Raw genomic sequence first — 27,615 nt, 5'->3', positions numbered from 1 at the left:
AGTTTTGGTCACTGCTTTCTCCCTCGTTCAGTTACCAGAAAATCAGAGGGCCAGCTTCCTGAATTGGAGGAACCACCACCTTCTGGCAGAAGGTACAGCAGGCCACACAGTGGCTGTGGGAAGCCATTATCCATGTGGAATACTCTTCTTTCTAGGAATCTATGCTATGAAAAGCAGAAACTGCGTGTGTAGCTTCTGTAAATGTGGCACACCAAATTAAGCCACTGCTAGCTACCTTAGTCCCAAGAGTATGAGGTGTGTGGCTGTTTATCCGCAAATATAAATTAGTTTTATTATATGCAACCCACCTCCCCTCCCTACCCCTGGGGAGTCAGGTTCATTTGATGAAAGTCTCAATAATTTTGATAAAATGGCTATGCTGATTAAAGCTGGTGAAAGCTATTAAACACGGAATATTAATTTTAAGTACAAACCATTGTGCATTCTCAAAGAACCTGCTTTGGGGAATTACAGAGCTTTTTATCACTTGTTTACTTATATACTTTAAATATTTCCCCTCTATCCTTTTAATTTACATTATCTTTGAAGATAGCAATGTAAAGCAAAGATAAGCTTCCGTCTAGACAACCCTCCCAGTTGATCTGAAATCCAGAATTAGTAGAATTCCAATGAGGTGCTTATAATTCTTGGCTGCTCGGTTTTTATAAGGATCCCCTGAGGTCAGCTGTCACACTGGCTTCTGCAGTACTGCACGTGAAAAAGAAAGAAGAAAATAACTACCATAATTGTACATTTGTGGCAAAGGGAGAACTTCTGGGACCAAGCAAATGAAGAATTGTCCAGTGAGGGCCACAAGGAGATGGTCAAAGTTGATTCTAGAAAATGCCAATTACTGAGACCAGGAGACTGAGTTCACAGCCCTTCGGTATGATCAGAGCAAACACTGCCGTGTGCAGTAAATTTTATCCTGTCTTCCCCTCCTGCCCCCTGAGAGGTGCGCAGGTGTGGCAGTTCGAGGGAGGAGCGGGAACAGACGTTAGTTCATCAAAATAGGATTTGTAGAGTACTTTGCCTTCTGATTTAATTCTTCTTCCCAGACACAGTAACAGGAGGCCAAGGACACCGTAAAGAGTCCCAGCCACCTCTGTTCAAGAAGGGTGGGAATTTCACCCACACAGAAATCTTTGTTTTACTCGCTGGTGCATTCCAGATGCCTAGAAGAATGTCTCCTGGCACACAGTGGGCATTCAGTAACTAACTGCTGGATAAACGAATGGAGCAAAAGGAGGAGTCAGAAATAAATGATTTCACCATAATTAACTCTTAAGTCTCCTTCATGTCAGAGACATAAGGTGTGTGAGAGTCAACTGGTCCACGGGAAGGTATATGTATCCTCTGGAACGTGAGGGTAAAGATCAAACACGGCCTAAATGATGAGCTGTTTTTCTTCAGTCTTGAGTACAGAACGACTCCATTGCGGAGGGTGTCCTAGGCATCGGTCAGCAGCATCGAACTATTCGCGATCACCCAGGCTGATTGCTACTGTTCCGTTAACAACCTGGAACCAAACTGTGTGCCAACTCAAGGACTCCCTGGGCAGAAGAGCACCAAGTATCTCCATTTGGCTCTTCAACGGGCACATGAAAAACAAGGGGAAATTAGGTCCAAAGACCACCAAAATTGATGCTGGCATTGTGGGGTCAGAAGCCTCTGGTTAAATAGCTTCAAGGACATGCAGACTGATACTCAGGCAACTCAGAAGCCTATATTCAACCCTTGGAACTTAAAGGATAGTTTTCTAACACATATGGAATAAGAATCCTTTTCTTCCTCTTCCCCTCCAGCTACTCTTGATTAAATCAGATAGAATCTGAAAGCGCCAACACGGTGCCAGCTACGTAACTGGCTCGATAAATATTACTCAGTGAATCTCTCGAATTTTTTCTCTAATACCCCAAGTCCTTTTTTTTTTTTAGAATTAAAAAAGAGGACTTTCTGTAACTAGTTAATTTTTAACCCCAAGCTTACGTTAACTATTCACACAGCTAGTTTAGATACATGGAGTAACTAGAAACTTCTCCCACCAGGAACAAAATGGCAATGTCCAAATTTCCTATTGGAGGGATAACCAAGATTACGTCTTCCTCACCTGTGTCTGTGGCAGGAAAACCTTTGCAGAAATCATCTGCTTTGCTTTGCAGGAATCACCAGATCATCACGAACAGGTCTATTTCATTATTTAATTTTCGAAAGGTAAAAAGTAACGATCCAATGCGTGCTACTGAAAATTCTCCATTTCAGCACGTCTGTGAACGTCCTATCACCCTCACCATCAGTTTCACAAAGCAGCATCCAGCTCCGACACAGATTTCCACCTGACATACATGACCTACGTTCAGAATTCTGACGTTTCAAACTTTTCCCCTTGCTATTCAGACTATTTTTAATCAGCCACAGCCTCAGTTGACATGTTAATAACAACAGCTAATATTAATTTATCACCACTATACAGTACATATATCTGGCTAAGTGCTTTATATACATTATCTCATTTAATCTTTACAACAAGGTGTGTTCTATTAACAACCCCATTTTGCCGATAAAGAAATAGAGGGTCAGAGACGTTAAGTAACGTTGGAGAAAGTTATGCAGCTAGTAAGCGTGGGGACTGGATTCCAACTTCGGGATCTGTCTGCTTTCTGAAGCCAGGCCTTCAACTACTCTTAAACACCAACGCTAATATATGCCCCTCCTTTCTTACATGAGACATATATTCTTTCCTGTTTCTAATCAAATTTGAAATATACCAACTCCATTTGCTATCTAAATGCAAACAAATCAGTCTCCATTTTGATCAAGGGAAAGATTAAAACAATTTTTCATTAAGACTGAGGATAATATCCACTGTTAATTTTGATGATAAAATCTATTTTTTCTTTTCCCCATCTCTTTTTCATTGTTCAATCTAAGACAGTTCACTTTGTCCCTTAAATAAGGTGTTCTACTGTGATCGGGAAACCAATTTTCTCTCAAGACTTTACTGCAATATTATCAGGAAACTAGCTACTTAAACAGTGGGTAATCTTTTATTTCATGCATAATTACCATGCACTATATTTTGATTTGATCCTAATGGCCCTCAGTACATTTTAAACAAACCCTCAACCTGCCCAAATGAAAAACATTTTGCCTCCTCTGTTGCACTTGTGTGGCGAAGATAATTAACACATCTTGGGAAATTCAAGCTACATCTGATTAAATCATAACACACCATAAAGGTCTTCACAAATAATCCTTTGAAGAATCCAGCTGAGAAAATCATGAAAAGAAGAATTATGAGAAAGGAAGCTCATTAGAGCTTTGCGCCTGGCACTTAAAGGTGACCCTGCCAAGGTGAGTGTTTTGAATTCAGTTAACCTTCCCAGAATGCACCTGAACATCGGAGGGAGGAGGGCTGTCGAGATGATCAACTCTTCACTCGCAAACTCCACTTTTCTGTTCGGGCACCAGCTCCTGTTGCTACGCCTTTTTTGGGCCAACAGCCAAGGAAATGCTGCCCTTTCCTCAAGCTAAAAACTTCAGCAGTAGTCTTTAAATTAACAACATCAACAACAAAATCCTTTCAGAAAAGGAGGTATCTTCAGACTTCCATGCTTAAAATTGCTACTTGGTTAACTTGGGGTAAGATGATTAAAATGGAAACATCATAAAATACGGATCTGAGCTGAATAAACCAAACTTGGGGGGGGGGGGGTCAAACCCAGAAATTATACCTAGCTGTTCCTTCCAAAGGTCAAAATCACAGAAGATGAACACTTAGATAATTCAGCACAACCACATCTTCAAGAATGAGATGACTCCTACTGTTATGGTCCTTGCTAATAATAATAATAAGCCACTGCACTTGTCACTTACCGAGTGCCTGCCTGCTCGGGCAGTCTGCTGGTTAATCTTCACACCATCACTGAGAGTTACTATTAATTTACAGAAGAGTAAACTAAGGCAGAATGGTGTGAAGCAAATTTCCCAAGACAATACAAGAATCATTGCTGGGGTTCAAACTCCAGCCTGCTTCACCCAAGGTGCATGCTCTGAATTAACCACTCCTCACTCTGCCTTACATAAAGCAATAAATATTTGACTATAAATTACCTACTATATATGTCTGTGCTGGGTCATCTGGATGGAGAATCACTATGATATTGAGCACAGAAGGCACTCAATAATAATATGTCGAAAGAACAAAGATGTATCTCTTCTCATGCCCCGAAGTATTAAGCAAAAGGAGGTTCTATACTGTGATGGTGTGGAAAGACAGAAGTAAAATGCCAAAAGCACCTGGTCCAAAAAACGTTCACCAACCTTACTGGGAAGATGCAACTTCTACAAATGAAACAATTAGGTAACAAAACAAAGCAGCCGCATTGATGACTGAGGGCTGTGGGCGGGGTCCAAGCTGTCTATGAGAAACCTCTTTATTTGGAAGCCAAAGTGAAAATGCCAACAGGCAGGATTTGGCCTCTTCCCCGTGGACCCCCACCCAAGAGAACCCATAAATAACAAACAAGTAAACTGTCCTCAGAGACGTGTTTCTTAACTTCATTGAACAGTTTTCCAAAGCAATCTCTTCCACCTTTTGCTTCTCGAGTGTTGTAAGGCAACCAGTGTGTTCAGCCCTGCAAACTAAAAACGTCAGCCATCATGGGAGAGCCTCCTTAGGACATAAAGTGAAAATGTCTCATGTTAAAATATGCACAGGAACCCCAGAAATGCAAATTCTCCTCTCTCTGAGGCCATAGTGAAATTCCAGCTTAATCTTTATGGAACTGTTTTAACGGACAGTTTAAGAAATCACCTCCAAATACTGAGAAATCCGTGAAAATCTTGCCTCAATGCTTGCCAGTCCCCACCCCTCATGTTGTGACTGGTCTGGGCTGTATGGGTGGGTGAGAGAGGGAGAGGGGGGAGAGGGGGAGAGAGAGTGAGTGAGTGAGAGAGATGGGGAGAGAGAGGGAGAGGGGGAGAGAGAGGGAGAGGGAGGGGGGGGAGAGACAGAGAGAGAGACAGAGAGAGAGAGAGAGAGAGAGAGAGAGAGAGAGAGAGTGTGTGTGTGTGTGTGTGATGGAAACCTTTTTAGCTGGCTTATTGAATCTTTCCACCTCCTACAGAGAACTCTGAAGAAATGAACCGTTTTTTCCAGCATTCAAATGAGTGTGAATCAGAATGGTAGTTCTCACAGGACTCATCTTTTATGTCGAGTGTAGGGTCACTGACAGGGTTGAAATGGATCCAAGTTTCCTTGATGAGCTGATTTTTAAAAGGCTGGAAGCAGCGAGCTACAGTGTGGAGGAAGGGGGACTGGTTCTAGTCTCAGCTTTACCACAGACAAGCCATGAGAATTTTAACCATCACTTAAACCCTCTCAACCACAGTCTCCTTTTGTATAAAATGAGGAGATAAAACCAGACGCTCTTGAGGCAGAATTCACAAACGAGCTGCCTGCGGACATACTGGTTTAGCCATTCCCATCGCTAAGACATTTTTATACTGGAGCTCTATGGAGAGGTTACATGCCATAGCTCTCAAATTTGGGGCACCAGAGAAATTCCCAGAGAGCTCCTACCTGGGCCCCACCCTCAGATCTGCAGATCTGTTTGGTCTGAGGCTGGGCCCAGAGATCAGCATTTTCAGCAGGGATGCTGAGGCCTGTGGTCCATGGACCACACTCTAGGAAACAGTGATCCAGCTAAAGTTCTTGACCATCTGGGTGCTGGCATCATGATGGAGCCACTACAAACCTGACTGAGGTGGACAGAAAATTCCTTGCAAGTCCAGTTTAACTGAACTGAGAGCACATATGAGAGGGGCACGCTCGGGATTATCCTTGAAGACCCAGGGCTCCAATTCTGCCACGTTCTGTTACTTAGAGCAGGGCAATCCTGGGTTTTCTCAGTTTTTCCACCTGAAAAGATAAAGGTGGGAAGGCTTCTCTCACCAGATTCTCAGAAGGAAGGACGAGGAATCTTGAGGGATCACCTAGTGCTGTTCTGGGTTCACAGAGGGTCCTCCACCTGGGACGTCTTTTCCTGAACCCATTCCCTCCAGGGGAACCACTGCAGGCAGCTGGTCTGCCCTAGTCCCGGCTCCCCCAGGGGGCCGTCCCGCTTGCCTCTCACCTGCGCAGGCTAGCCTCAGCTCCCGAGACAGCGGAATGACCTTAACTTGCCTTGTTTGGAAAGGGAGCGGCCTGCCACCATCTGCATTTATTTCAAACCGAACCACTTCACTCCCTAAAGAAATTCACAGGAAAACGCATCTCCTCCACCCTTGCCACCATACGACTCCACCTCCTCTGCTCCCAAAGCCTGCCTAACTGGGGCGCATTCCTGGAGTGGAAATGGTGTGATCAGCTCTGGCCAACCCATAAAACTCAGCAGGGGCCCCAAGTCACAAAACAGTTACCGAGGCACGGTCCCTGATCCAAATCATGCCACGGCACTCCCTTCTTGGAGTGAAGGCGACCGCAGAAACTGAAGGTGAGAAAGGTAGCTTTGAGGATCAATTAGAGAAACAGTCTATTTCTATTCAAAGCACATTACTCTTTGAGTTTTCGATATTAATGAAGATTAAATCCAGAGTTTATAAACTCTTCATGATTATTAATGACTTAACCAAGGCACTTAAGCAAGGATATAAAGAGGCCACTCAGATTAACATCAGGGATGCGGAGGGGGAGAGTGTGCAGCTTCCCTCCTCTTCCCCTAGAAAACCCACCGAATGAACGGTGGCCCGTAAATGACCGATGCCTCACAATCATCCGGGTTTGACTCTTTTTGCAAATGCTACCCCCTTTCTTGATTTCTCCCCCCAAAAGACATTCTTGAGGTCTGTGCCAATGTGTTCAGGATCACCAAGAGGACCATTCATAACAGAGGACTACTTGGACGACAGAAAAGTGAAACCAAGCTTGGCACCGGTAGAGGCTCCTGGATTTCCAGAGAGCAGCTGAAGAACCCATTGTGCCCTATGCAACACTTTATAACCGCTGCCCATTTATTCTGCACAGCAATAAACGTTGTGGAGGAATATTTACGGTTTTCCTCTTGGAAAGCAAAATTGTGGCAAGGGTGCCGGACACAAATAAAATTAGTGAGTCACAGGTGGACGCAGGAAGGTCAATTGCTGGAAGAGAATATATGAAACCACTCTCGCTCAGGTGGTAGGAAGAGGTGACGAGGTACCAGGAGGGCAACTTCATTATGCTCTAAGTGCCTTTCTCCCTTTCTAGGGGGGCGGGGAAGCATACTCCCTCACCGCACACACGTGTACGCAAAATCAAACACGAGTAACTTTTCCTCAATAGTTTTCTTGCGTTTCACTAGAAGCCAAAGAAAGATTCTGAAAACAAAGAACAGACCTGTTTGGATGCTGCCTTAAGGCGGAAACAATATTTCAGACTATGTGGCAGTGGTGATAGAACTTGTAGAACCACTGCAAAGCATTTTATTTTCGTGAGAAATTAAGTGCCAGTGCTTCTGCACTGAAGTGTGGAGTCTCTCTGGACTCTCCTCCTTGATTCCATGTGGACATCCTCCTGAAACTGACAGCCAGCCTTACAAGATACAAGCTAAAATGACAGGAGCAGGGGAATCACCATTAAGTCCCTCCCCTCCCACTGCAACTGCTACGTTGGCTCAGGGGACACTGGTTGATCCTCAGTGTGGTTCTAACCAAAACTGTATGAGGATATGTGATGTGTGGGGACAAACAGATGAAAACTCTGGCCACCGTCAGGATCTGCATCCCCGCACGTGTTTACGGCTCCTTGCAAATCAACAGTTGTTATGCTAGTTTCATATTTTAGTACTTGAAAGGCCTTTATACCTTAAACAGTAAAGTCTATAAAGATATCTGGGGAAAAAAAAAAGATTTGAGCAAAAACTGATTTGGGAACCTAATTACCCAAAAGCATGTGGTATATGTGGTTCTGTTTAAGCCAAAGTAAAGATAACAACTCTTGTGAACTGTTGGAGCAGTGGAAACAAAGATGTAAACCCAATTTAGACCAGTGTAGACCAGCCCCCATTGTTAATCCCTCATTAAATACGGTCTTTACCTAAGATAAAAAGTGGATTCTTCTTCCAATTCCCTCACAGCTCCCTCAGCCATAAAACTATTCTCATCCTTAAAAATAACTAGGGTTGATTAACTAAATACATGAGAAAGCACAGATCCAATCTATATTGACACAAGGAAGGCTTCTGGTTTATTTTTGCTCACATGTCATAGGAGTTAACGAACTAAGAAAAGGCCAACTCAGAATACTCAGCTAGAGGCAGAGCACTTGTTGTCTGAGCTGAGCCAGCTTCTCTGACTCTCCAGATTCCACCTCCTGCCTTCCCGATCCTTCTTCTCTTGTTCTATTCTGATGGGTCCTCCCCCATCTTTCACCATCAGCTCCACAGCTTTACGGACCTGCCTTTCTGTGACCCCAGTGCGGCTGACCTCACAGACCATCATCACCTGGACTTGGCTTTTGCTCCCTGATGCTCTCTCCCAGATGACCCTGTTCCTATGGTCTACAGGCCAGTTTCACCAAATCCAGGGCTAGTGATGACATTACAGGAATAGCATTCTTCCTCCAAAAGCACTTGGACTTGGTATAAGGCACATCCACTGGCTCTCACGTAAAACAGTCCAATTTTGACATCAAATCTCTAAAATAGAAACTTGGTTGAAAGCCAAGTCTTTAATAAACTGAACCTCAACCTTAGGAAGTTAGAGACTTACTCCAATTGTAAGTGCTATTTGCACACAACTGGCCTTTTGGAATTGATTTCTGGGGCACACACAACCTTTTCAATGTTCTCAGTAGTGAGAAGTCTTAAACCTTCTGAAGACAGACCGTACTTCTTTGGAATGAGCCGAGAGTGTTCAGGAGACAAATGTGTTGAGTTTCCAGCTGTGGAATACCACTTGGGTCAGAGTTCTAAAGTATCAGGAGTGATTTCCTGGTACTGTTTGAAAATTAGCTCTGAAAGTCATTCCAAAAATGCAGACAGCAATAGTACCGTCACCAGCAAACATGTTTTATCCCTTAAATTGGCTACTAGAGAGATAACACTGTTCCATGTCTCCATTCCTTTAAATAGGCTGTTTGGTCCCTTTGCCTAGAATACCAGCCCTTGACGCTACCTTATCTCCCCAAATATCTAAATTTTTCTCTCCCTTCAAAATCTACTCCTCTAGGAAGCCCTCTATGAGTCTCAGTCTGACTCAGGTGCCCTACATCCATGCACCCATGTTCCCACCCTCTTCCACCCCCCAGGTCCTCCCGCCCTCCCCTCTAACATGCAAAGCAATATTTAAAGGACACTGAAAACACTGGTTTTCTTTTCTGCCCCCCACCACCAAACTATCAGCCCTTTGCAAATAATGGCAATATTTTATGGTACTTGACAGAGTGATGGCTTCACATAGTGCTCCATAAATGCTTGCTGCCCCAACACATGCACCTGAAAAATTAACCTCTTCACTTTAGTTTGAGTTTTATCTCATACAATTTGGCAAACTTGTCATCTGTAGTTCGATGTCAAGCCAGGAGTAATTTTACAAGAAAGACTCTGACAGTGTTGATCCTGAACCCACATGTTACTACTTTTCAGAAATAATCTGCTGAGAAAAGACTGATATAGGAAATAGTAACATGAGCCTGAAGAAGGGGGTTCAGAGTTAACACACACACACACACACACCTGAATTCATGTTTAAAATGACATTGGTAACTTGGAGAAATAGTTTCTCCCGGAGTCCCAAACAAAAAAGTATTCAGACCTGTATGAGATCTATTTTTCAACTTATGGAAAAACATACCCCATAAGGTTTACTATGCAGCATACTTCTCAATATAAAAGTCAGTCTCCCCCGACTGAAAAATCTCAGATGAATAACCTACTACTATTCCTCTTGTGGCCACACAGCCAACACACATAAGAGTCTGCACCAGAAGATACACATAAAAATGTTTATAAAAGCTTTATTCATAAATAGCCCCAAGCCAGACACAACCAGAATGCTCATCCCTAGCGGTGTGGGCGAACACTCTGTGGCATATTCCTACAACGAATACTGCTCCGCAAGAACAAGGGGTGAACCAGAGGGAGACACACAACCTCATGGATGAATCTCACAGAAGCAATGCCGAGTTAAAAGAAATCTAACTGAAGAGTGCAAACAAGCAGGCAAACAGGCAAGAGAAGGTACTTCCAGAGAACACACGAGGGATATTTCAGGCTGCTGGAAACGTTCTGTATTTGACCTAGTAGTAATCCCATGGGTGTAGACACGCACACAGTTTCTTAAGGTTGGACGCTTAGGATTTGGCACTTTATGTAAGTTTATACTTCAGTGGAAGTTTAAGTAAGTTTGTTTAACAAACTTAAACGGGAGACTTAATCCTAAAATAGTACAGCAGGAAGAGAGAGCTGATGGAGATCCTGGAGGAGGTAGGGACAGAGGGATTAGGACCCTCTGAGATGAGCTGAGGAGTGACAGCAAAGAAGGTGCTGTCAGGCATCCCAGGCCTGAACCCTGAAGGAAGAGGGGCCCGAGACACTGAGCTCCTAGTGTTTGCATCCCTGGATGCTATGAGCAGAATCTTTTGGAACTGATCACCCAGGGAACCCAGCGTTACCTAGTACACTCAGGTTTAAGAGGACTCTTAATCCTGAGATTTTTCATACAGTTTATCAAATACCCAAGTGCCCCTCAGTGGGGACACACCAGGTGGTATGTATGGCAGAGTAGCAAAAGAAAGTGCTAGCAGGAAAAGCAGCTGCCTGATGCTCGGATGAAGTTAGAATGAGCTAGTTAATCTGAGAAGTAAAGATGATGTGGGGCTCACAGTAGACCACAAGCCATTTTAAGTCTGTAAACCTGATACAAAGAACACATGTGAAAAGGGCAAGGAACACAGACGGTAGAAAGGGCAGAATAGTCCTGGCATGAAACGAAACACTTCAGTTGGGTTTGGGTCTGCTTGGCTGTGGTCATATGGAGAATCAGGCGAGAGGATCTGAGATCCAGGTAAACATCTCGTGCTCAGCATTCAGGCCCAGTGGCCTGGGAGGTACGCCACAAAGAATACAAGTTTAAGGACCCGGACAGTGAAGCTAGTCACTTGCTTTTCTTTCTTCAACAAACTAAGCTCCCTAAAGGGGAGCTATACGTAACCCAGGCATTTAACTAAAGAATTAATGAGGAAACAGGTAGAGCTGAGATATGGTCTCTTCTCAAGGAGAAGAATTCCTGACTACAGTAACTAACAGTGAAGCTGCCTTAACTCAGGATCTAGGATCTTTAATGGAGCATCTGTTTGGATGAAGGCCGTGGAAGAAAAGCCCAGTCTCCACTCTGTCCCGGGAAGTGCAGGAGCCTCCCTGCGACGAAAGGGTCAGGTATTTCACACCTCACTTCATGGGCAGCCTTGTCAGATCAGTAACAACAATACAGGACGCCCAGTGACGTGTCAATCTCTGGCAACCCTTTGCTTACTTATTTCTGAACGACCACATCTGGCTCCAACTAAAACCACGTCATCATGCGCACATTTTACACATATACTTATTCTAAGTGGTTACAAAATAAAAACCGAGTAATGAGCTAATGACTTTTCCCCATGCCCTGTCCCTCAGCTTCCTTCAGCCACGACATCACCCCTTTGGAATTTTATACAAATACTAGGACACAAAAAGGAACTAGAGGTCGCATTTAACTATGTGAAAATTTCTTATCTGAAATTTTCTCTCTAAAAAAAAAGTCACAATTTATCTAAACTGAGGGGGAAAAAAAGCCAGACTGGGTTATGTGTCTGTGTGAGGATGCGGCAGGGTGGAGTGGGGAGAGATCGCCTCCTCTGGATGACATATGCAGGACATCCCAGAGAGGTTTATCTTTCTTCAAATGTGTTGGAGCTGCATGATTCACACTTTTAGTTTTGACCCAGTGGTACTTGTTTGAAAGCACTGATAGCCACCAAATAAAAAGACCACGGAAAGGCTGGGTTTAGTCTTGGGGTGGGGGGGGTCTACCCACACTCCCATGACTGGTCCAGAAATAACACTAACATCCACAGATGGTGACAGAGTGATGTGCAACTGACCACAGGTCTGATTTTCCCTCGCCTTTGATTTTTCACTCCTATCTGCAATGGAGGCAGGATCTACGTTGTTATTAGCATGTTCCACGCAAAGAAACAGAAGAGCGGAGCTGACGGGTTACTTGTGCTTGGTTCTGTTGCTAGTAACCAGCAGAGCTCAGCACAGGCCCTGTGGAAATGACTCCAAGAGACATGACTTTTCCCCCATCTCATGCTACAGCCCCCCCGGTCCTGGCTCCAAGAGGAGGACGTTACTATGTTGGGTCAAAAAGGAAACAGGACCATTTAGTCTCCATGGGCACCCATTTGCCATTTATTTGTCTTCACTGTTCATTACTGTGGCACATTTTTGTAATAATGGGGGCCAGTCATGGTAAGGCAGGTAGTGAAAATTCTAGAATTGATTCTGATGCCTGAAGAACATAAAAAAGAGAAAAACGTACTCTAGCCTTTAGAAGCCCCCAGGGTATCATGGTGGTAGACAGATACCGAAAAAAGGAGTAACAAGAACACGGCAAAGACAGTGCCCCTCCTCCATTTAATAACTAGAGCACACAACACACAGTTCACACTAAATGCACACGCTCCACCATAAAGCGCTCCGCGTTTTGATTCCTAATCTCTACCTTTGCATGGATAAAGGGACTCCTTCCATCTTTGCAAAGCTCTGTAAGAGAACACAGCACTGCGGGGAAACATACATACAAAACAGCATTTATTTGGACCACTGTGCCTTTAGTGAGTGACATACAAAACTAGAAGATTAATTACCATTTAACTAAATCATTTCATTATATGTCCGCTTCCCCATAGTTCTCCCAGACCGCTATGGGTTAACACAGGTGTTTTCAGCGAGGCACTGGGACCAAAGTCTTTAGTGTGAAGCTTGGAGATACCAGGTACAAGGCAGCAAAGCTGTAATGAAGAGACCCCCGTGGTGGAAATAACTGGTTTCCCGTCTAAGATAGCTTGGCTCTGTTATTAATTCACAGTGGGCCAACACTCCGTGTCAACGTCCAGAGGCTTCCAAGCGCTCTGCGCAGAATTCTAGATTGCTGGATCCTGGCCCTAACTCATCACAGCAACTGTCTCACAAGCCCGGTCTCATTTTCTCCCACGATGGTGATACAGAGGAAAAGGGCTGGGCAAAGGAGAAAGGGGGGGTGGGGGTGCTGGGGTCACCCTGACCTTTCCCCCTCACCTCTTCCTCCTCTCAGCATGCTGTCCCCTCCCAAGTCCTGCTGAGTCTTCCTCCAAAGGACTGCTCCAATCCATCCTCCTCGGTCACCTCTGCTGTCACTTCCCAATTCACAGCCCCATCGTTGCTCTCCTGAACTGCCACCAAACTGGCCTTCCTGCCCTGCTCCTCTCCTTCTTCATAAAAGGAAGCAGAGAGATTTTTTAAATGCACAACAGGGCACGTACACATCCGCTGTTGTGTAACTTTCCATGGCTTCCCTGCAACCTTACACTTAAGACCTTGTGCAGAGAAGCCCAGCCTACCTCTCCATCCCCATCAGGTGACACCTGCCTGCTGATCACTGTCTGGGCCACACGAGCTTCCTTGGGGGTCCATGACTACACGAAGCTCCCTCCTGACTCAGGCTGAGCACATGTTTCCCCCAGCAGGAATATTCTTCCCTTAACTATGGGCTGATTCATCCTGAATTCCTGACTAGCTTCCGTGCCATCTCCTCTAAGAAGCCTTCCCTGATCTCCACATTGTAGTGTCACCGTGCTATCCCCACTGCCCACTGCCAGCACTTTTTTGGATCACTGTTACCCGGTCAGTTTCTTCTGTATCACAGCAAAATTTCTAGTGATAAATTCCAACTTAAAATAATCAGTATTTCCTAGCTCCCCCAGGAAAGCGCCAGATCCACCAAAGTGGGGACAGCGGGCTTCTTCCACCAGCGTCTCACTGAGAACCCAGCCGGGTTCCTGGGATACGGTGAATCCCCCCAGCCAGACCCTGAGCCCCTGCTTCACTCTGGGGGAGACATTCAGAGAGGGGGATTCTCCACCCAAGCCGCACGTGAATCCGTCACTACGATTCCATTACAGACCGTCCACACTGCTTCCCAGCTTCCTCGATTCACCGCTGGGCCCGGTGCCAGCGCAGTCCATGGAAATCCCACTGGGAAGTCTGCTCAACAACAACGATTCCCATGACGCGCTTCCTGTCCTCGGGTTCTGGCCCGCTGGTCTGCGTGCTCACCCAGACGGCCTTTCATTAAGGAAGGTTGGTTTGTTCGGCAAGTTTTTTTCCAGGGTGAGCTCCTGAGTGGAAACTTCGCTCTGGTTTTCTGACACTGTTTTCGCAGCAGTTGGAGGACAGAGGCTGCTGTCTTGTCTCTTGTAAACAATGAGGCCAAACCGCAGTCCCCAGCCGGCAGGACAAACACACACTCCCACTGGGAGGGCAGCCCCATGCGGCGTGTGCACCGGCGGCCGGCCGAGGGAGCCAGCGTCTGCTTTCCTGACTGCGCTGTTATTCACGCCAAAGCCAGCCCACCATTGCATCTGCGTCCTTTCAAAGGGGCCACTTTCCTGAGCTTACTGACGGCACTTCTCCAGCCTATTGCATAAAGATGCTTCCCTCGCGTCTCAGGAGAGACCTCACTTACGCAAACCCACTTTAAAATCTGCCTTCATAGAAAAACGTCTGTGGGCATCGCAATCCTCATCAAAGGCTCCCTCTTTACGTGAAGCTAGCAGCCCTGGATTTTACGTGCTTTCTTAATTTATTTTTCTCAGACTATGAATTCCAGCTCTACTAATTCAGAAACTACAGTATTCAAGGCAGGAGGAGGGCTGACACTAATCTCTGCCCTGTCTACGAAGAAAGGATTGCTAAGCAAATTACAATGCATAAATAAGGCTATTCCAAGAATAGATAAAAACTCTTGGCAGAAACTATTTTAGGTTTCCGCTCGTACTTTGGAGCTACCCATTAATTTATAAACAGTTGATTACTAATTACAAAAACTTTTTATCTATTTACTTAGCCAGGACCCAAAGGAGTGAGGCAACAGCCCTGAGCCTGATCCCACTGGCTGTGTTTGCTGGCAACTCGTACTGAAAAGAAGTACTTTCCTTCAAAAAGCAAACTGCATTTCATTTAAAAAAGTTTAGTTTCTTTTTTGATTTTTTTCAGATTTAATCTGAATGAGATTTCCCTCCGTGTTAGTTTTCTATTGCCGCTGTAATCAATTACCAGAAACATGGCAGCTTAAAAGAACCCCAATTTATTATTATTAGCACACAGTTCTGCAGGTCAGAAGTTTTGCCATGGCCTGTGTTTTCTCTGCTCAGGGTCTCACCAGGTGTCAGTCGGGCGACATTCTCATCAGGAACCTGGGCTCTTCTTCCAAGCACAAATGGCTGCGGCAGAATTCAGTTCCTTGTGGTTACAGGGCTGAGGTCCTCATTTCTTCACTGGCCATCAGTCTGGGGCCACTTCCAGCCACTGACGGCCAGGCCGTCTGAAATGATGGCCACATCCCCCACACTGCCCACCCCCTATCTTCAAAACCAGCAAAGGAGAAGCTCCCTCAGATTGCATCCTCGTCGAGGCTTGGCTCTTATCTTGAGGAAATGTCCAGTCCCTTTTTAAGGGCTCCTCTGATTAGGTCAGATCCACTCAGGATAATTTTCCTATCTTAAGGTTGGCTAGTTAGGACCTTAACTACATCTGCAACAATCTTTTCAGAGCAGCACCTTCCCTAAAGTTTGATTAGATAGCCAGGGTAAGATACATGTATACCAGGGTGTCAAAATCTTGGGGGCCATTTTAGAGTTCTGCCTAACGCCTCGTTCAAAATTAATGATGCTTCTCACATGATGAAAAACAAATTTAAATTTGCTCCCGATCAGCACCATTCTCCTGCTCTTGACTTAAATGTTCTTGACACTTCAACAAGGCCAATAAAACACTTTTAAGACACCACTTCTCCCAGTTCTCCCCCCATCAAACAAGATTTCTAGTCTCCTTGAAGGCAGCTAACAAGGCCTGTCTGTTCTCTTCTCCACATAAGTGACACCAGTCAGAGTGGAGGAGGAGTAATGGCTACCAGCCTTAACTACTACAATGAAAAATATCAGAAAACTCCAAACGTCAACATGCAAAGTAGTAGCAGATGCCATGATGCAAGCGTGTTCTAACCACCTCCTGGTACTCGTAACACCCTCCCTTTCCCTAAAAAATAAAAATACAGGCAGTTCTACTACAAACATTACAGCCATTAAAAACAATGAACATCATTTTAATAGGACCTTTTAGGAGAATCTAACGATTTAAGGTATGTGTGTGTTTACTGCAAGAAGCTACACAAAGAGCTGCGTTATTTTCCAGAGCTAACAACATGAAAGCAGAGTAGTCTTAGTCATGATGACATATCCTGCCTGTTCTTCATACTCTGAATTGATCTGCCTTGCCTTATCCTGTATACAGGGTCTGTCTGTCTTCTCTGGCTCCCCTCCCATTATGATTTTCAGAGAGTATGTAGTTGAGAAATGGAAAACTCAAAAAGTCACTTCACTATGCGGTAACTAAACCACCATTCTGTGCCAGGCACTGGTCAAGGTGCCAGGGGTAGATTAATTCACAAATTTGAGAACTACCCTACTTTTATGGAGCCCACATTCTAACGGGAAAAACAAACAATAAGCAAGTGGTAACCGGGAAAAATAAGGCAGTGGGCGGCGGCGGCTGGAGATGCTCTCAAAGACATGCTCTCTCCACACCCTCTTTTCCTGTGCCCACAGGTGCCCTTTCAGTCGCCTGCTCCATGATACCAGGGAGATGGCCTCTAGAAGGCACCGATCTTGCTGTTAACACCTTGTAAGTCAGCCCCTAAATTAGGAAGACTTCCTGACATTGATCACGGGCACAGTACAATATCTGCAGATTTCTCTCTTCGTGGAGAGCTCTACAAATGGGACCCAAGGAGTAGAAAGTGTTTCTGGTACATCAAAATAGCATGAAGGAAAAGCACATTACAACTACGTCTACACAACTACACATTCCAGAGGCTCTACGAATAAACGGATTCTATGCCTTCAAGGAAATGGGTGAAAAAATTAAGAGGTCATTCGAAGCAAAATGTAAGAAAAACTTCAGCTGAAAAATTAAAGAAATAAACTCTGTTCATGTGAGCTACTTTTTCTAACTTTATAAACTGTGTAAAGAGGAAGTGATGGGGGTGTAGCCACATTGATTACATTTGTTTCATTTAAGTCAAAATTTATGTAACATGAGATGACATCAATTGCTGGCTCTTTGGCTAATTTGTCATTTTTATGATTGAAACAAATCTCAAATGTTAGAGTCAACTCACAAATCACTTTCCTGTAATATTGGAATAAGTTATATTGGAATCAGCCTATTCTTCCTCAACCTGAACAACAGAATTCGACACCGTGTCACAACTTCCGCAGTTTTGGAACGTGGATTTCTTCTTTTCCAGAAGCCTACCATACACCTGTCTTGTTGCTGAAGGATAGTGGTGACTCCTGTGTTACACTATTCCTTTAAGAGAGGTACTAAACACTTTATGACTCTTTGTAACCCGAAGTACTCTGAGTGAAAATAAAAAAGAAATAAATTAAGATCTACCATAAGATCCAGCAATCCCACTCCTGGACATATATCTGGAGAAAACTCCAATTCAACAAGATATACACACCCCAGTGCTCATAGCAGCACTATTTATAATAGCCAAGACACGGAAGCAACCTAAATGTCCATCAACAGATGCCTGGATAAAGAAGCTGTGGTATACATACACAATGTAATATACTCAGCCATAAAAAAAAAATAAATAATGCCACTTGCAACAACATGGATGGATCTAGAGATCATCATGCTAAGTGAAGTAAGCCAGAAAGAAAAAGAAAAAGATCATTAAAAAAGACATAAATGAACTTATTTACAAAACAGAATCAGACACAGAAAACAAATTTATGGTTACCAAAGGGGAAAGGGAGGCAGGAGGGATAAATTAGGAGTTTGAGATTAGCAGATACAAACTACTATACACAGAATAGAAAACAATGTCCTTCTGTATAGCACAGAAAACTATATTCAATAACTTGTAGTAATCTATAATCAAAAATAATATGAAAAAGAATATATATATAATGTATAACTGAATCATTATGCTATACACCAGAAACCAACAAATTGTAAAAGAACTATACTTCAATTAAAAAAAAAATTACATGAGAAGGAAGCATTGATAACTCTTTCACAAAAAAAAAAAAAAAAAAAAGGAACCAATTAACAGTCAAGAGTTGATATACCACACCAGCTCCAGGAATAAAAGGTTCTTTCTGTGATGCCTCAAATGAATCCTACAATTAGGTACCAATTAGGTACGTGCACATGTACATGTGTACACACACACACACACACACACACACACACACACACACACGTTTTGCTCAAAGCCTCCTCTTTCTGCCTAGAAATGGGTCTTTCTCCGTGCCCTGCACTCCTCTTTTCTACAAAATTCAAACTTTTTGGTGTCCCTGTCCCACCTCAGAAATGCCTCTTATTAACTTCCCTTTACAGAGAATGACTAACTTCAGGACAAAAGACAGAAGCCCATTCATCCAGAACACAGTGGAAGTATAGTCTCTTTGTGATCACATCTCTCCAGTATTGTGCGTTCAAGCCCCAACACTTCAGCACAGAGGACACTCAAATGAACCAAGAGATACGAGTTTCAGAAAATTCTACATTGGTCACAGGTTTGTTTTCTGGAAACTGGCCAGAAAACGTCACAAGTTCTTTTCAACAGCTGGTAAAATGCATCCCCACAATGTGGAAACATTGGGCAAGTAGTTAATGGAACAATTAGCTGTAAATCTTGAAGTTGCCACAAACCAACCAAACTTGCAAATGTTTAGTGTGAAAGACCATCATATTTTAAAATTCCTTTTTCATGAAGATTAGGCTTTGGATTTCCAACGTGATCACAACTCAGAGTTAAAACCAAGAAAACTGCTTTCAGAAATGCACAAAGAGCACCTTTTGAAAGGTTTTCAGAACCTGAGATGAAAGCATAAAATATTAGTCGCAACCTCTCCCCACCTATCCTATTCGAAATAATATTCTCTAACAAACTTCAAGTCAATACATATTGAAAATCTCTCTCCACCTTAAGTGATGTGGGAGGTCGTTTCTTTAGCAAATTCCTCCCCGGAGTTGGAAGCAACAGAAGTCTGCAGTACAAAAGTAGTATGAATGGAATGATTGATTTTTATCTTCAAGCCTGCTTGGGCTGGTCCTATTCTGATGGCCAACTTTTCCTCAGACACTAACTAACCTGGAATCACTAAGAAGAAAAAAACAAATACCTTCAGCGACCTCCAGACAGGGGGAAAACCCCAGATTCTCCGTCTCTCCGCACAGCCTCCCAGGAAGCAGACGGACGGTCAGGGGGCTGAGGGAGAACCGTGGCGCCCAACGTGCACGTGGCGTCCAACGTGCACGTGACGTTCAGTGCGCACGTGGCGTCCAACCCGCACAGGTGCCAGCCTATCGGCAGAAAGCCTCCCAGGCGCCGGCACAGACCAGCACAACCTCCTGGCACACGCAGGCGCACAGCGGGTAAAGGTTTACAAGACAAGCGGGGCCACCCAACAAGGTCTGATTTACCTTTGTGAACAAAAGGGAACATTCCTTAAAATAACTTAGGGTGGACACTGAAGTCAAGAGCTGAGCTAAATCCCAGGCTTTAATGTAAATTAAAGCTCCATTTAAAAATAGTCCATGTTTCACTTGTTACCTTGTATATAACAGGAGGTCACCGAGTCCTCCTTTGAAACTAAGGAGATGCCTTCCTAGAAATCACTTACGTAAGAGGGGCTGAGAGAAAGAGGGGAGGACAAGAGCCCGGGGTCTGGGTTCAGGAACTGGCTCTTTAATCGGTATTTGAGCAAATTGCTGAGATCCTCTATGCCTCAGTTTACCCACTGATAAGACAAGCAGATGATGAGAATCGAGCTCATGTGGTTCGTGCATGGAAAACACTTGGCAGGGTCACAGAATAAACCTACAACCAACATTAGCTACTTCACATCTTCTGAGCAAGGGATTCTCAGAATGTAGCATGTATACAGGCTGGCATAGAGAGCTTATCAGTCAGTGCAGATGGCTGGGAGCAGCCCCAGTTATTCTGATTCAGGAGGTCTGGGGGACAGCCTGGAGCCTGCAGGTTTAACAATGATCTCGGGTGGCTCTGCTGCAAAGGATACTCAGACCACGCGGACAGAAGCACTGCTCTCCGGGGATACGCACAGCGCATCAGGGAAGGTGGGGAAGTGGCTAGGAAGCGATGCTAGGAAGTGAGAGAAGGAAGACTGACCAGACAGAGGGAGGACACCTGTGCAGGCCCAGGGCTGCCCTCCCCGCCACCCCAGCTGCTCCTTCATGCCCTGCAGAGTAAGGAGCAGTTCCCGCAGAGGTGGCAGCAGGAAAAGCAGCACCTGCAGAGCAGGCAAGGAAAGCAGCTCCTGCCTCCTGATGCCAAACACCAAGCCGGTCCCTGCGGACAGAAGAGCACAAACTCCTGCTGGTCCAACTCAGAGCCAGACACGTGGCCATCCAAAGACAGGGCAGTGCTCTCCCCTGACAACCAGTGTGAGGTCCTTGCTCTCATGTAAGTACTTCAATAACAACTAAAAACATACATGCATTTTTAACCACTACAACTCTGTAAAGTAAGTCTACTATTATCTCCCTTTTACAGAGGGAATAAAAGGCAGGTTTTAAAGAGATGTTAAATAACAAAGCACAGCAGAGGCAAGACCTAGCAGGTTTCCTTGGATCTACCGCCAAACTAGAGACGAATATCCCATCTCCCCGGGGCTCCCATCCAGCTCTGCGCAGCATCACCATAGTCTGGAGGACATCAAAAGCCCAAGGGGTCTCCCTGCTTCCAGTCCCCTCCCCAGTCTTATTTATTTATGTTTGTTTATTTTTGCTGTCATGTTTGTTGTCCACCTGCCCCCACTTCCAGAGAACAAAGACCCTTCGCTCTTTATTATTCCCTATGGCCCCAGACCTTATAACAGGGCCTGACACTCTTCAACAGTTCTTTTTAACTGGCCGACTCCAAAGTCCATTCTGTTTGGTAACCATTCCTCTCGTGTGGAAGTACCACTTGGAGAAGCCCTGTTGAGCATCACTTACAAACCACCAAGTCCCCCACTCAACCACTCAAAAGTCCAGAACAGGAAGTCAGCTTTCAGCATCAACAGTCATCGTTCTGGCTGAGATGTTACCTCCTGGCATGTGCAGTCAGTGCCCAAGAACAGATGCCAGCCCCTGCCAGAAGACGCCTGGAGTTTTCGCACCTCCACAGCTCACGTGACACCTATGATGTTATAAATTAAATGCATCTGTGCAGGGGGAAAATGGGAAACAAATCAAATGACCCCTTGGAAGCCAAGTGGGGTCTCCCTCTCTTTCTGTGGAGGAAGTTATCTTTTCCTGCCCTTGAAGATGATAACAATTAAGAACAGGAGAGCAATTCTGTTTCAAGACAACGGATAAAAAACAACTGGCTTTACTTTAAACAAATTCCAGAGAACTGAGACCACCAGATAGCTGGGCACAGCATGCATGGAACCGGATTGAACCAGAGTTGGAGAAAGGAAAGCAGACCCCTCAGCGGAGGAGACATCTTGACACATTGCAGCCTCCTACAAAGGGAGTGTTTATACGTACTCACCTAAATATATGGTCTCCCTGACAGCAGAATGCTCGGTAGCTCTCGTACCTATTCCGGCAGCTGTTTCCGCAATCCTGAGATGGTGAACTCAAGTTAAATCTACAGATCCAGTCCTGGAGGATGGAGGTTCCACCCGTGCCTTTGCTGCCCATGGCCTGATTTCCTAGAGGCCTTGGCCACATTCATGTGCTTCATCACCTTACTTGAATTAGGCAGAACATCCCCTTTTCTTGTCACTCATTTTGCAGAAAAATACGTAGCTATCCAGTTTGAGTTGTTTTGGACACCATGAATTGCATAGAGAAAAAATTCTAGAAGTCGCTTCAGAGGCCATCTTTATCGAACCTGCCAAATGAAGGTGGCCCTCAGGTATTGAAAGTCTCTACAGGTGAGGTCAGAAGTAGTACCCACTGCCCCAGCACCAGAGTCCAACCCAGCTCAGGAGCTAGACTCACGCTTCCTCTAAACATCACTCCAAACGTGAATGGTGTTTATTATGCCTACTTTACAGATGGGAAAACTGAGGTGCCGAGAAGTTAATCTTCCCAAGGTCCTACCAGAGGGTGGAGGAAGGTTTCAAACTCCGTACTTCTAGACCCCAATGTCTTCAACGTACAGATAAGTCCTTCAAGTCTTCTCCTAGTAAGACTCACTAAATCTTGAGACTAATAAAGAGATGGTTTGACCCATCAGAAAGGAGGGACTGAGCCAGAAGACCACCGTCAGGGTCAACAGCCCAGCCTGCCCCCCACCCACCCAATGTGACACTCACAATCCCACTTCCCACTACCAGGAGGGAGTTGTAAGCTCTGACTTGCCTGTTATTCCAACTCAGAAAGAAAGGATTGTGGCTGGCACAAAACTTTTGGCAAAAACTAGTGTCTCACCTAGAAAACATGTTGGCAGCTGCACAAGGTAGTTCCTCGCTTCTCTGGAGTTTCAGCTCCTGACTTGGCCCTGTGAACGGTGGCTAAGGTAAATATGGCTGAGGTCTCTCAGGAAGGAAAGTCTTAGATAAGTGCAAAGAAGAATTATTGCCCCAACTTCAGAAGCCTCCCAGACACATTATAAACTCTTCCTTATGCTATTGTAAACATTAAGGTTTGCATGAAACATTCAGGAGAGCTGCTGCGGGTACATGATTAGGGAGAGCAAATATTTGTTCAAATATGCCTCCATGGGACCTCCCTTTTTCAACTAACTATGAAAAATTTTTGTAAGTGGATGGATGTAGGATATAAAGGCTTGGCCCCAAATCTTCCCCTGGCCCTGATTACTCCACTCCTCTGAGACCCATGAATCTTCTTAACAAAAAAGAGGTTTCCAGGCCTCGTACATTAGCCCCGCATTTTCTCCCAGGTCCTCAGAGCTGCCCGCTCCTCTCAGGTATGAGTCGCTGTTGACACTCCCCACAGCACAGACTCTGCAGACCCTCTGTCTCCTGACAAGATAATCAGTACGAGCCAGACAACCACTGCCCCAGAGAAACTGGGGATGCTTTTGCTCCCGCATAGTGGGCCTGCAGTGACAGTGAGCGTGAGGGACCCAGGGATGACATGGGGACAGACAGCATCTCCAAGTCCCTTCTTCCCGGCATTCTTTCTTATCCCACAGTGGGGATGCTGTCAGGCAGAAAAACACCACTTATTGCTACTTTACTGTCATCTCGTAAAGCTCAGTATTTCAACCTCCCAACAGACAGCATCTTGCTGATTTCACTTCTACCGTGTGGCAAAAACTCTTCCTTCCAACCAGAGGGGGACATGCCGACATCAGAAACTAAATTACATTTATTCTTGGGGAGACAGATGTTTTCTGCAGATGACTTGTTGAGCAATTTTTAAAGAGAGAGAGAAGAGAAAGAGAAAGGGGTGGAAATGTTTCTCTCTTCCATTTTCTCTCCCTTTAGTAACTCACTTGATTAAATGAACAGGGTGCTCTGATCTGCTCTATTTGTCTCCTGCTGGCTGATCGAGTTATTTAAAAACAAAGGGAAAAAAAAGAAAAAGGACTTGGAGAAAGAAGTCCCCATGCACTCAGGTGTGGGTCTGTACAAGGACAGAGAAAAGAAAAGGGAGGAAAGAATTACTGATGGAGGCAACGCCAGCATTCCTCCAACTACAAGACCCAAACCTGACCACTCAGAAAGTGGGCAGCCAAGGCAAGTCGTGTGGAGGTACAAAGTGTCCCCCTTTCCCAGGGGAGGAAAGAAAAAGCTGCACTCGGGCCTGCGGGGCAGGTGCCTGCCAGCTGTTACAGCGCTGGGCTCAAGCAGGTCTGAAACGAAAAGGACAACTGTCCAAAGCAGACACCTGCGTCTCCGGCCTGCAGGGCGTGCAGTCTAGCCAGGCCAGCCCAGCTATCTCCCTACTTGAAGAGTTAATGAACCATGCAAACACCACCAAGGAATGATCAGGCTCAAAGCACACATGCAGATTTCCAACTCTGCAGAAACCCAGAAGAGGGACAGATTCATTGCCTACAATAGACTTTAAGTTTAGTCGCCATTATGGCAGAAAGAGTCATGGCTTAAACCAGTATTTCCCAAAGCATGCTTCCTAGAATACACCAGAAAGAGAAAAGAGGATCCAATATATTTGGCCCTGAAGCCTTATCTGGAGAGTCACAATCCACACCAGTGTATTTAAGGCTGAGAAAAGTTTCAGAAAGAACCTGCATAATTGCATTTAACCTCGGCCGTTCCCCGAATTTCGTTGGCTACTGAATCCACTAACAATACCCTGGTTATCTTGCAGAGAGGCTACAGGGAAACCGAGTGTCACCACTGGCCTGGTGGCCCTTTCTCTCCTTTCTCATCCCAAGCCTTCAGTCTGCTAAGGGCACCCCGGCTATTGCTTCTTTCCATAGACTGCTGTGAGAGCAAAGACTTGACTCCTGAGTTAAGACCCTGTTACACAGCTAGAAAGTCAGGGAAGCTTTCACTCTCGTGTCAGCATAGACCATCTCGAAAAACAGACTGTACAGCCGTGCTGCCCGTTGGGGCAGCCACTGGCCCCATGTGGCTATTCACATTTAAATTAAATAGAATTTAACAATTGAGCTCCTCCGTCATGGTTGCCCTAGCCACATTTCAAGTCCTCCATATCTCCATGTGGCTAATAGTTACTGTGCACATTTAGAACATTTCAGCATTGCAGAAAGTTCTATTGGAAAATGCTGCAAACAAATCACAGGTTTCAAAGTCAAGGAGCAGATTTTGAAAATCTTCAATTAAGAGACTCTAGCTCAGACTTTATTTAAAAGAGATGACTGAACCCAACCCAGCCTTATCCCTGAAGCAGTAAGCTGTTTCAGTCAATCTGGATCCACGGAGCTAGCTAGTCTAATTTGCTACAGAAAATGCTCCTTCCCCAGGATCTCGTACATCTGGTGGTGACGGGTATTTCTAACCCAGTTGACAGTCAGATGCAATCAGATACAGCCAGAGCATTTTTCTCTCAGTTTAATAAGAACACCCAGCAGACGGTCTGAATCCTAAATCTGAACAGCACTGAACATCAGCTGTTTGGACAGTCACATTCAATTAAGTGAATTTTGCACAGGCTTAAGGAGCAGTCACAGGTCCAGAAAAGCACTATGCAGAACAGGTGACAGAGAGGATGGTCCAAAACCCATGGCCAGAATAACAGAGGCCAACTCGGAGAGAGCGCCTCAGCCCAGGCCTGGGTTCTAACCATCACTTTTGCCCTTCCACTCTCTTAAATATTTCACCCTCATTTTTGAGCTCTTAAAAATAGATGGAGCTTTTATTCTGGTCAATCAGCACAGTTCATGGTTTTCCACACCCCAGCACTTTTTGACATCAGACTCTAACCCACTCTAGCTGGGCTCCCCAGCGGGGGACAATCAATATTTGCTTTCAATGCTGACCATGTGTTCAGGCATCTTTGTTCCTCTCTCAGAGCCAGACCTTCTTTAGAAAAGCCAGTGCGGTATGAGGACTCTCTAATCCAATCCATGTTTCCTGCTGACAGGCAACTTGTTGGTAATTCATCGATGATATCCCCTTGGGCTATGGATTTTTCTGGATTGGAGACCTGCTGGGTCTGCGGCTGGTTCTCAGTATGCACGGTGTGGGTGGGGACACACAGGCAAAATCAAGGATGCGGTCGGCAGGGTAACTGCACAGCCTTCTTTCTGGAACAAGCACTGGGGAGTTGAGGCATCCCCAGGAAAAGTTAGCTTTTCGCCCTTCCGATTGTGAACAGGCTTGCCCTTTTGCTTAAATTACTCGTGTCTCTCTGGTAAACTCCTCAGTCAGCCCAGCACGACCGTAAGATGCAGTTTCCACGTTGCTTCTTCAAAGAGACTCCTACATGTCTCAGCTAATCGTCTCTGCTCTCTACATATTATCCCGGCACATAACACACTGCCGTGGAGATACTAAGTGCCTTCCCCGCTCACCCCTTCCACTTCGTTTTTAGTATCATTACCTTCAACTGCCATCCCCTAAGGAACGCAGTGCAGGTACAGAGTAGTGCTCAGTGTCTGCTGAATGAATCAACATGTGAATGGACTGGGTACCTGGAACTCCTGTGGCAGATTATATTTTGGAGAAATAGCCAAAGTTATATTCCCAGTCTTAATGCTCTTCCAGAACCTTGCCACTTGTCGTCAATAAATGGAGCCTATTGCCCCTCCGCTTGAACCTGGGTGGGACTTTGTAAATGCCATGATGAATGTAATATGGTGGAAGCAACACTGTCTACTCCTGCCCTAGGTGCCTTGGCTCTTTCTCTCAAGATGCTTGGAACCCAGCCACCACGTGATGACAAAGAGCAGGCCACGTGGAGAGCTATTCCAATGGAGACAGCCTCAACTAAATTCTCAGCTAGAGGCTAGTGGCTACCATACTGGACAGTACGTATATACCTCACTGTGTAAACAAGCCATCCGATTTGCACTGTCTGACATGGTAGCCTCTAGTGGCTATTTACATCTAAATTAAGTACATTAAAAATTCAGATCTGTAACTGCACTAGCCATATTTCAGTTGCCCAATAACCACAATGTCCAGTGGCTGCCATGTTGGACAGTGCAGATAAAGAATCTTTGTATCACCATAGAGAGTTCTATTAGACAGCATTATTTCAGATGATTCCCAGCCCAGGCATTTGAGCTCTTCAGCTAAGGCCCCATACATCAAGGAACAAAGACAAGCCATCTCTGCTCTGCCTTGTCTTAATGCTTGACCCACAGAATCCATCAACATAATAAATGTCTGTTTATGCCAGTAAATTTTGGAGTAATTTGTGATGCAGTCATAGTACATGGAAAAACAATCTTTCCTACTAGAACTTTTGAAGACCCTTTGCAAAACTGTATTACTCCTACATTCCTTAAAGCAGGATGGAAAATGGGGAAGAGAAAAGCAACGGGTAAGGAGTAAACAGTCATTGAACTGAACACTCCTGCCCTGAACCCCTGCGGTTGAATACACAGCTCTGTTTCACCAGGGCTCACTTCTGCTCCGCAAGGAGCTCCCACCACCCCCATCCCCAGGGAAGACATCCTGACTGTGCAGCCCTTCCCTGGAGTATCCTCTGTGACTGGCAGTCTGGTGCTTTTGCAAAGCATCTTCTTTGAGAGCAAGAATCCACGGCCATTTGTGCAAATGGTAAAATCTGCATTTTTAGGGAGGGAGTTTGTTCCTGTTGTAGAATCATGCTGATCTTGCAAACAGGAGCCACAAATATGAAAGTGTTATTGCACAGATACAAGACGACCGAATATGGT

General features: G+C 45.0%; 1 protein-coding gene and 1 long non-coding RNA gene across 3 annotated transcripts in view; both read right to left on the bottom strand.

Moving 5' to 3' along the window:
* EXT1 (exostosin glycosyltransferase 1) overlaps positions 1–27,615 on the bottom strand; it is a 258,787-nt gene that overhangs the window by 130,530 nt on the left and 100,642 nt on the right. The gene's annotated exons all lie outside the window — the stretch shown is intronic.
* Positions 2,001–20,689, bottom strand: LOC116659832. Its single transcript, XR_004315194.1, has 3 exons — positions 20,679–20,689; positions 5,957–5,962; positions 2,001–2,465 (listed from the first exon to the last, which is right to left on the bottom strand). It is a non-coding gene; the product is annotated as an uncharacterized LOC116659832 (long non-coding RNA).

Source organism: Camelus ferus, chromosome 25 (genome assembly GCF_009834535.1).
Source record: "Camelus ferus isolate YT-003-E chromosome 25, BCGSAC_Cfer_1.0, whole genome shotgun sequence".
Classification (NCBI taxonomy): domain Eukaryota; kingdom Metazoa; phylum Chordata; class Mammalia; order Artiodactyla; family Camelidae; genus Camelus; species Camelus ferus.
Note: the sequence above shows the minus strand (reverse complement) of the source record. Positions and strands in the feature narration are given on the sequence as shown.